This window comes from Otolemur garnettii, unplaced genomic scaffold, assembly GCF_000181295.1.
Source record: "Otolemur garnettii isolate 467f Iridium unplaced genomic scaffold, OtoGar3 scaffold00029, whole genome shotgun sequence".
Taxonomy (NCBI): Eukaryota; Metazoa; Chordata; class Mammalia; order Primates; family Galagidae; genus Otolemur; species Otolemur garnettii.
In genome coordinates this window covers 1704981-1715847 of record NW_003852424.1, presented here as the reverse complement: position 1 = coordinate 1715847, position 10867 = coordinate 1704981, and the positions used below count along the sequence as shown (strand labels likewise).

At 40.6% G+C, this 10867-nt stretch overlaps 2 protein-coding genes across 3 annotated transcripts in view; one reads left to right on the top strand and one right to left on the bottom strand.

Moving 5' to 3' along the window:
• Positions 1 to 7947, bottom strand: part of LINS1 (lines homolog 1) — a 35380-nt gene extending 27433 nt beyond the window's left edge. For both annotated transcript variants that reach the window (XM_003788633.3, XM_023512602.1), the window contains exon 1: positions 7912 to 7947. The gene's annotated coding sequence lies outside the window, so the exon portion shown is untranslated. The remainder of the gene's footprint in view (positions 1 to 7911) is intronic.
• A 376-nt stretch (positions 7948 to 8323) lies between these two features.
• Positions 8324 to 10867, top strand: part of ASB7 (ankyrin repeat and SOCS box containing 7) — a 42507-nt gene continuing 39963 nt past the window's right edge. Inside the window, exons 1-2 of the mRNA XM_023512599.1 lie at positions 8324 to 8829; positions 9008 to 9106. The gene's annotated coding sequence lies outside the window, so the exon portion shown is untranslated. The remainder of the gene's footprint in view (positions 8830 to 9007; positions 9107 to 10867) is intronic.

Genomic DNA, 10867 nt, shown 5'->3' with positions numbered 1-10867 from the left:
ACTTTAAAGATCTCAAAAAATTAATACTTCATTTTATATGGAATCAGAAAAAACCTCAAGTAACCAAGACATTAGTCAGAAATAAAAACAAAGCCAGAGGAATTATGCTACCAGACCTCAGACTATACTATAAGTTGATAGTGATCAAAACAGCATGGTACTGCCACAAAAAGAGAGAGGTAGATATATGGAACAGAATGGAGAACCAAGAGATGAACCTAGCTACTTACCATTATTTGATCTTTGACAAGCCAATTAAAAACATTCAGTGGGGAAAAGATTCCCTATTTAACAAATGGTGCTGGGTGAACTGGCTGATGACCTGTAGAAGACTGAAACTGGACCCACACCTCTCACCATTAACTAAGATAGACTCTCAATGGATTAAAGATTTAAACTTAAGACACGAAACTATAAAAATACCCTAAGAACGTGCAGGGAAAACGCTTGAAGAAATTGGCCTGGGCAAATATTTTATGAGGAGGACCCCCCCGGGGCAATTGAAGCAACATCAAAAATACATTATTGGGACCTGATCAAACTAAAAAGCTTCTGCACAGCCAAGAACATAGTAAGTAAAACAAGCACATAGCCCTCAGAATGGGAGAAGATATTTGCAGGTTATGTCTCTGACAAAGGTTTAATAACCAGAAACCAAAGAGAACTCAAACGTATTAGCAAGAATAGAACAAGTGCTCTCATGGCAGGATGGGCAAGGGACTTGAAAAGAAACTTCTCTGAAGAAGACAGGCCACAGCTTACAGACACATCATCCTTAATCATCAGAGAAATGCAAGTCAAAACTATTTTGAGATATCATCTAACTCTAGTAAGATTAACCCACATAACAAAATCCCAAAACCAGAGACGTTGGCGTGGATGTGCAGAAAAGGGAACACTTCTACATTGCTGATGGGAATGTAAACTAATACGTTCCTTTTGGAAAGATGTTTGGAGAACACTTAGAAAACAGATCTGCCATTTGATCCTACAATTCCTCTACTAGGTATATATCCAGAAGACCAAAAATCACATTATAACAAAGATATTTGTACTAGAATATTTATTGTAGCCCAATTCATAATTGCTAAGTCATGGAAGAAGCCCAAGTACCCACTGACCCATGAATGGATCAAGAAATTGTGTTATATGTACACAATGGAATACTACGCAGCCTTAAAGAAAGATGGAGACTTTACCTCTTACATGTTTACATGGATGGAGGTGGAACATATTCTTCTTAGCAGAGTATCTCAAGAATGGAAGAAAAAGTATCCAATGTCCTCAGCCGTACTATGAAACTAATTTATAGCTTTCTTATGAAAGCTACAACCCAATTATAGCCCAAGAAGAAGGGGAAAGGGGAGAGGGAGGGGAGCGGAGGGGGGAGGATGGGTGGAGGGAGAGTAATTGGTGGGACCACACCTATGGTGCATCTTACAAGGGTATATGTAAAGCTTACTAGGTGTAGAATATAAATGTCTTAACACAATAATTAGGAAAATTCTGTGAAGGCTATATTAACCATTTAATGAAAACATTTCAAATCATATATAAATCCAGCACATTGTACCCCATAATTGCATTAATGTACACAGCTATGATTTAATAAAAAAAAAATAACTAAAAGAAAAATTAGTGACTCCTAGTGCTGGTGAGGACACTGAGCCAAATCCAGCTTACATTGCTAGTGGGAATATAAAATGGTACAGCTGACCCTAGCATACAGTTCGGTAGTTTCTTAAAAAACTAAATATGCAAGTATCAGGGAACCCATCAACTATATATCTGGGGCATTTATTCCTGAAGAATGAAGACTCAGTCACACAAACACCTGTGAATGATGCCCTTCAAAGACAGTAACTGTGTTACATCCATATCATGAAGGAAACAACAACATATTGACTGATAGATGCAACAACTTTAATAGCTCTTAATGGAATTATGTCGAGGGAAAAAGATAATCTCAGAAGGCTACATACTGTGTAATTCCATTCTTGAAACACAAAATTAAAGAATAGAGAATAGATTAGTGGTTGCTATCTGTTAGGGAAGTCCTTCCCACTCAGTGGGCAGGACTATAAGAGGCACCATTCTGAGGACAGATCTGGTTGGGGGACTCGCTAATCTACATATATGACAAAGTTGCACAAAACTAAATATATACACATGTAAATGAATAAAACCAAAATGGGAAATCTGAATGAGACTGGTGGATTATACTGATGTCAATATTCTGGCTGTGATGATGTACTACAGTTTTGAAAGATGCTACCATTGGAAGAAAATGGGGGAAGGCCATACAGTATTTCTCTGCATATTTCTCTTCTATTATTATTCACTGTTTGGCATTATATCAAAATTAAAAGTTTCATTAAAAAATAGTAATTTCAGCTATGCATAGTCTTTTGAGTCCTAGCATTAATATGTATAAGATTTCATTAATATCAAAAGTAAATGAAAACATAACCTCCTCAGCCTCCTGAATAGTTGGGTCTACAGGCACATGCCACTGCACCCATTTGAAATAGATAGACTATCTAAATCTAGTCTATTCATTAGAAAATACTCTCCCATTACTTAATTTCAAGAGTATCAAGGAACGAGCTCCTACTAAAAAGTGTCATTATCTCTTTAGGAGGTTTTCTTTAGATAATCTCTATGTTTACATTCAGAATACAGAAAAACATCTATTTTCACAGTGAATGTTATTAAAAGTAAAAAAAGTAGTATTTTTCTTTATATGTATTGGGTACTACAGTTTGCTAATAGATTGGGAAACTCAATAGTAAGCTTTAGTCTAATTCAATAGGTTCAAATATGGTCACAGCCTGAGGCTACTTAATCTATTTTACTCCATTAATGAAGATGCTGTGATAGTTGCAGCAGAAATTGAAACTCTAGCAAAGGCAGTCTTCTAGGACTCTGATTCCCTCCCCTAATCAAGATAGCATTAAATATGCCAGAAAAAATAAAATGGGTCTGCTTAGACTCTTCAAGAGCAGCTCCCTCCCCTATTAAAAGAAGAAGGAAAGTTATCTGGCCCAACAGGCCCCAAAAGGCAACTTGTGGGAGGGGAGAAATGCTGGCTGCTCTTCAAGATCCAGGAACTATAGACTCTCCTTTACCTTCAGGCCAGAAGGGGTGCTGCAGGATCTCTGGTTGATTTCCTCAAAACAACAGTTCTCAAACTTTGGTCTGCATGAGAGTCACTTGACAGGTTTATAAACTTAGACTGAGGGCCCTACCTGGGAGTTTCAGTAAGATAGTTCTGGGGTGGGATCCCATAATATGTATTTCTAACAAGTTCCCAGGTTTCTGCTGAGACATTTAGAACACTTAAAACTTTTATCCCCTTGTAAATCCTATTAAACTCTTGTCATAGAACTCTTGATACAGCCCTGGTGTTTTTGTTTGTATGTTTGTTGCCAGGAAAAGCCTGGTAATCAAGTTATAGGTAGAACAATGCTTAAAAGTGTTTTTCAATCAAAGTGGTCTACTGGTAAGAGCCTGGGATCTGGTGTCAATGGCTCTACCACATCAGAGTCACCACAGGGGCAAGTTACCTTCTAAGCTTCAGTCTTCTTCTGTGTTTAAGAAACATAATAATACCAATGGTACTCAGCTCATAGGATGCTAGGTTAAATTAAATGTGATTGTTTCTGTAATAATCAACTCCATTGCCTGCCCTGCCTGTTCCTTCCTTTGCACATCTATGTATGGTGTAAAGTTGCTTTTTTAAAAAAATGAATGAACAGGCTTTATTTTGAGAAAGACAGCACTCTGTTATATTCTTCAAGGGGGAGCAAAATATTGTTTACCAGATTCTTAATAAAGAATTTAGTAGGAACCAAGTAACAAATATTAAGCCTCTGGAAGTGGGGCAGGGCATAGTCTCCAAGACGGGAAACACTGCAAAAGCAAGAGTTCACATTCATCTGAGCAATCTGACAATTCTACTAGGATCATACCAGTTTGCCTTTAATTGGGCAAGATGCAGGTATCAGCAAATGCAAAGCTGCTCCATACATTCATTAAGCACCATTATTGGTTTTAGACAAATAATGAAGCAGTTCAGAGAAGACAAGAATGGTAGAGGGATTGTAGCATTTAACATAAACCTGATCAACAGAAAATACTCACATGTATCCTTCCCAAATAGCTCTATTATTTGACCACTCTGAAAGCTAACTTTTTTTTTCACATAGCACAGATTAATGCCAGACATTAGAATCACAGTGTTTTAGTACTAAAAGAAGCCTGAGAGATGATTTAGATCAGTGGTTCTCAATCTGTAGCATCAAAATTCCCCCAAAGGCTTGTTAGAGCACAAATGACTGGTCCTAACCCCAGATTTTCTGATTTAGTAAGTTTGGGGAAGTCCCAAGAATTGAACCACAAATTACACTTTGAGAACTGACCAGTCTATCAATTTTACTGATAAGGAATCTAAGCTCTTTAGGTTGATACCATATTGTGCTAATGCCAAGCATTTTTTCTTAAATGGAAAGTCTCCAGTATACCAATACAAAACACAAAACTTTTCTAACCTTAGCTGTTAAAGTATGATTCTGTTTAAAGTGGTGCTTCAGAATGGAACATTTTGTCAAAAGGTTTTGTCATTCCCCTTTACCAGTCTATGCTCTGCCCTTCTCTACTCCCTCCCTATCCACCCACTGCCCCCAAAAATCGCACCACCAGTGGCAGGGTAGTTTAGAGAATAGCTATAGATTTTACTGAGCTCTTGAATTCAGTAAATACAGATAAGACTTGGTTGTTAATTGATAAATAAGATTATCTATCTATCTCAAAAGTAGCGCATGCTTAAAAATTTGCAAAAAAGAAAAAAACTAGCTTACATGATAAAAACATTTATACAACTTAAGTATGAGGAGGCCAATACTCCTTTACTATTAACCTGTAATAAGTTCCTTTCTACCTCTGGGCCTTGGTACAATGCTGTTCCTTCTGCCTAGAAAGCTCTTCCATCCACCTTCCCTTTTGTTTTACGAGACTATCTCCAGCAAGGCTAGGTCCTATGGAACTTTCAGTGCTCTGTCTTACAGAATCTGTCACAACTGCGTTAATGATCTGTGCAATTATTTGTGCATGTCTCCTGAGTTAGACTGTTAACTTCATTAAGAGTCATATGCTTGACTGAAGAGTCATATCCCTTCTTCCCCAGCTCCTAGCCCAGTGCCTGATGCATAACAGCTGGACACTTATAGTTGTTGAATATATTCCTGGATGAAGATACATCTAATATTGTATATGACTAAAATATAATAATCCTAAACATCAGTCCCAAAGTTTATTTTAGTATTGTTCTATCTCAAAACATTTTAAAAATACCATGTAATTTTTAAATTCTGAATTTTAAATAACAATAAACATTTCATGTCAGAAAATTATACAGTTGTATCCATAGCAGGATTTGAATTCTGACCTCATTCATTCTTCAATGTACTATACATCCAATGATACGATCAGTAGAAGATATATGACTCACTTAAGTCATATCTTAAAATAGCTGTGGCAGAGTGCAAATTAAAACTATTCTTGCTGTGGCAGAGTGCAAATTAAAACTATTCTTAAAGATAAAAATCCCATTAATTATAGGACAGAAGCTAGAAGGAACTCAAAAACTCCAAGTATGCTTCCTTTCTTTCAGCATTATTTTTGCTGGGACAGTAGGACCACAGTCCAAGATACAATTTCTTTCCCCAGACGCTTTCCCTTTTCCTGTCAGGTACAGCTGAACTAATTGAGGTCTACTGGGCACTCTCTTTACTACACCCACGTTGCCAAACACCCCCTTCAGTTGTAGAACAGTGCCTACTGTCAACCAGAGCATAACCACTCATTTTCTCCATTCCTAAGCACTTTCAGGGCCAGGACACAGCAGTAGTTCTTGTCCTTGACTGAAGTAGCTGAAATACTATGAAAAGTCTCTGAGCACTGAACTCTGAAGACCAACCAAATTAGAATTGTTGCAGAAGGGCTTGTGCATTTTTTCAGTGATAGTCTTTTGCTACTCAAGGAATAAACTCAATTCTGGTTGAGTCAGGCTGTTATGAATTAAACTTCATAAATATTTATCCTAAATTTCTTCATTTATATGCTTAAGGTTGTTTCCATTTTTATGAATTTCATATTACCTAAATGAATGGGAAATGAAGTATGTCTGTTAAAACCCAATCAATGTTAACTTGTTAAAAATATTCTGCAATATAAACTGCTTTTAAATCAATGAAAAGTTGTAATACCAAAATTGGCAAATTCAGGAGCACCAATTCAATAAAACAACTTAGAATTATCTAAATAGCACATTCTGTAAAATTGTGGCAATATGATGTTCCTTGGTTATGACATAATTAGATATTTTAATCGTTTGAAAAACTGTTATAACTAAAACACAGGATTTTAAGGGGAAACAAATGGCCAGAAATATGGAAGAGCTGGAAATTAGGAGACAACTCAGTTACCAGGCTCCTTGCCAAGAAGTTCTTAGATTGCCATCTCTCCATTGAGCCAGCAAACACATCCCTGAGCTGCATGGGTGCTGAGGCTGCTGAAGGAAGACTGAATATATCCTCCACAACGCTTCACACATTTGTTCTTTTCTTTCTTTCCCTTTCCTTCTTTTTAGGGTTCAAAGCTGCCTGATTAGCATGGGTAGCGCTTTGTCACCCAGATGGTTGCTTGAATGTCATTTCCTCAGAGATCCTTCCTGTCATAATCCATTTTTTGTTGCTTATAATTCCTAAAACTGAGTGATCTGTAAAGAAAGTAAATTATTTCTTATAGTTTTGGAGGGTAAATACAAGGTTGAGGGGCCACCACTGATGAGGGCCTTCTTCTTGGATGAAGAAAGCCTGCAAGGAGCTGAGCACATACTATCTCAGGACTCTCTTTCTCTTCTTATAAAACCACCACCTACCCTCCATGACAACCCGTTAATCCATTATCCCATGAATGAAGCCCTCATGATCCAATTACCTCTTAAAAGCCATCTTTCAATACTGCCACATTGGAGATTTGTTTAAACATGAGTTTTGAAGGGAAAAAACACACAAATTGTAGCACGTCCCAGTCAAACTCGATCCCATTATTATGTTTGCTCTTCCTTCATATAATATATCCCTATCTGATAATTTTGACTTTGTCTGTCTCCCCTAAATCACCTTGTTCGCTGTTGTCTCCCCAACGACTAGAACAAGGGCCAGTATTAAGTATTAAGAGCATTTGCTAAATGAATAAATGCTCTTAATAAATATGTCTTCATTAGTCCATTTAGCATTTCCCCTTCTCTCTCTCTCCCTTCACTCGCAGGAATCCGTAAGGGTCACTATCCTTGTAGGAAAAGCCTTGAACTGGAATCTCATGCCCAAAGAAGTCCTCTCCTCCGTGTTAGGCCGGCCATTCCTAGCCTGGTACCTAACGGAATTTCTTTCTTTCTTTTTTTTTTTTTTTGAGACAGAGCCTCAAGCTGTCCCCCTGGGTACAGTGCCATGGCATCACAGCTCACAGCAACCTCCAACTCCTGGGCTCAAGCGAGTCTCCTGCCTCCGCCTCCCAAGTAGCTGGGACTACAGGCGCCCGCCACAATGCCCGGCTGTTTTTTGGTTGCAGCCATCATTGCGGGTCCGGGCTGGGGATTCGAACCCGCCACCTTAGGTGTATGTGGCTGGTGCCTTAGCCGCTTGAGCCACAGGCGCCAAGCCACTAACGGAATTTCAAGGACCGACAGACACTCCAAGGACGGGACACTGACGTCTGAGAACTGAGGAAAGGCAGCAGGACAGGATGCTTTCTCTTCGCTTCCTGGAGACTGCCACCTCCCTAACCGCACGACCGGGACCAGCCCCTCAGACTGCTGCATTCATGCCTCGCTCCTAAGTTCCCGGTTACCTGCTTAGGATCCAGCTCCGGCCACTACGCCTTGGCACCGCCATTCCAGGGAACACCTGCCCTCACCGGGCCACCGTAGTTCACGGAAAGTCCACGCAGGCCCCTCCTCCCGCATGCGTAGAGGCCCGGTTCGCGTATAGTGTCTCTTAGCAACTGCATGGAGTCTCCCTGCCAGGGGCGGAGCCTCGGAAGCCTCCGCGGGGAAGCTGAGGGGAAAGTGAGTGAGACCAATCGGAGACGAGTTCCAGCCCCGATTGGCACGCCTCCTCTAATTGTCGCGAATGCAGAGACAGCTTTACGGCAGGCAGGGGGTGGGGGCTGCTGGGGGTAAGGAGGAGAGAAGGAAGCAACCAACCAACCAAGTAGCCCCCATCTCCCACCCCCACCCACTCCGGACCTGGTTTACGGCTCCAGGCTGAGGCTCCACTGCGATCGCTGATTGGTTGCCGAAGCCTTGGTCCCATCCCAGTGACCCCAAAGTGCTGGAGGGAGGGGGTGGGGGTGGCCCAGTGCAAAGTGCATCCCGCAAACCCCCTGTCCGGAGACCCCACAGCTGGCACATCGGACCCTGTATGACCTGGGACCTCGCTGTCCCGAGACCTCCTGGTCCCTCGGTAGCTGGAAGCCTCTGGCCCGGAGCGCGGCAGCCCGCTGCTTCGAGCCTCTGGACCGGGACTGCCCCCCCAACCCAAGCCGGGACTTCCTCCCTGCACCCCTGCCCGGAGGCTGCCCGGCGGCCGGGACCGCCACCTCCCGCCTGTTTTGCTGTCTGGATGCTCTCCGGGCTGGGGCCGTAAGACACTGAGAAGGATCAGGAACACCCAGGTCCGGCCCTGAGTGGGGTGTTTCTTCAATGGAGAAGTTGGTGAGTGTGGAGGAGGCTGAAAGGAGGAAGAGAAGCAGCAGCTGAGGAGACAGGTAAAGTCAGTTACCTTCCCTGAGGGGAAGGAGAGAAGCTGGATGGGCAGGAGGGAGAAGAATCTCTGCTCCTTCACTGCCTGCCCTTGCCACTCTTCCAGCCCCTTCTTTAGCTACCTTCTCTGAACCCCTTCTTGCCCCTGAGGCGCTACTCAAGTCACTAGTTTCTGCTTTCCAGGTTTGAGCTGGCTGAAGGAGACAGAAAAGCTGGAAGGGGTCTGCCGACCCACCAGAGAAGCAGCAGGCACAGTGCCTCTGACCAGCATCCTTTAAAAAGGTAATGAGCCAACCCTCCCCTCCCCCATTGTTTATTCGTGGCCCCTACCTCATTTAGCAGGACTTTATTTTCAGGGTGGTTGCCCCCAGCTTCGTAGCAAAAACAAAAACACTGCCCATGCCTGATCCTTAACATTTTAATACTTTTCTACCTCAGAAATATGTTTTTCCCCCTTTTTTTGTACAGTGTGTTTCTGTGTTTTGCATTATCTTTTGGTACACTGTGCTGCTTACTCTGCTCTGAGGCCTTGAGACCTTTTTTGTAGCTCCCTCGCCTTCCTAATTCTCATAGGAATTCCTCAGTCCCCTGTTAATTGCTTGATAATTCTAAATGACTTTGCTTTTTAATTAAACCACAATGTACTCCTTTCCCCCTTAATCTTTCTCATCAATTTTTCTCTGTATCAGAAAAATCTTTTGAGTTACCTAATTGACAATGGTGTGATAGGGAAAGGTGAATTAATGGTTTGAAATTTACAAGTTTCAGAAAATAAAATGATTCTATCTCCTAGTAGGGGGTGAATGTGTGTACCTTGATAGAGTGAATGGTATGAAGGCCCTGTTAACCCCTGAAGCACTTACATGTAATTAACTCTTTGAGTATGTACGTCTGTGTGTGACTGTAAGTGTGACAGTGAGAAAGAAATGTGGATGCACTCTGAGAATTATAAAGATATAAATAATTACACCTCAGATTTTGTAAAACTTTTAAAAATTTACACCGTATGTTAATGACCCTTTGAGTCTTAGGAATTTAAATACAAAAGAACTGTTTGGTGTTTAGGTATCTGGGGCTCAATTTTTGTACTCATCAAAAATAAGATTTCTCATTTCAAAAACTCTTACAGAGAATTTGCTAGATTGAAATTTAAGCATCTAATTCATAGGTCACATTTCTGCTGCCATATTTTGTTGCTGCCTCTGAAAATGCACACTAAAGGTAAGTTTAGGACATTGATGCAATTCCTAAAGAGGGGATATGAGCATGGAGAGTACATAAGAGTTAAATCCAAAATTAGTCAAATGAATGACTTTTCTAACATCCCATAGCAAAAGTATAAAGTGACTTTTAATCTCAAAGTCATTTTAATATCTCAGATTATTCACAGAATTTTGGGTACAAAGAAGTTAAAATTTTGATTTTCTCTGTTCTGCTGGACTTTCTGTTCTCCACAAAAAGAAATTAATATCTTTACTGATTCTATTCTCAAAATGTAGCTAAAGATGCTTTTAAGAGAATCTGAGTGTTTACACATCCTTGAGACCTGGAACTGAATGCCAAAGGGCATTCTACTGAGCGGGATTTAGAATCAGTGTCTGTCAATGATTGTTCCTTGGTGAAAATTTAAGACAGACTTTGTATGTATATGTAGGTGATCCAGGTAATTGACTACATCATTTCAGTAAAAGTTATGTAGAAGTCTGTAAAGTTAGAAGCTAATATTTAAGTGTGGAAGTTATCAGAGAGTACCTTAATGATTAGTTTAGAGCTTTTAAAAAAAAAAAGCTAAAGTATTTGAAGTATGTTTCAGAGATCAAAATGAAGTAGTATATATTTTCTATTCAAGTCATCTTGAATTAAATATTTTTTCTGCCTTAGATGTTAGATTTAATCTGTAGGATGTTTTTGTTTCTGAGGGGTGTTTTCCCCTGAGATGGTAAGGAAGGGGCTTTGTGGCTAGTCAAAAATATAAGGTAAAGGCTCGGCGCCTGTGGCTCAAGCGGCTAAGGCGCCAGCCACATACACCTAAGGTGGCGGGTT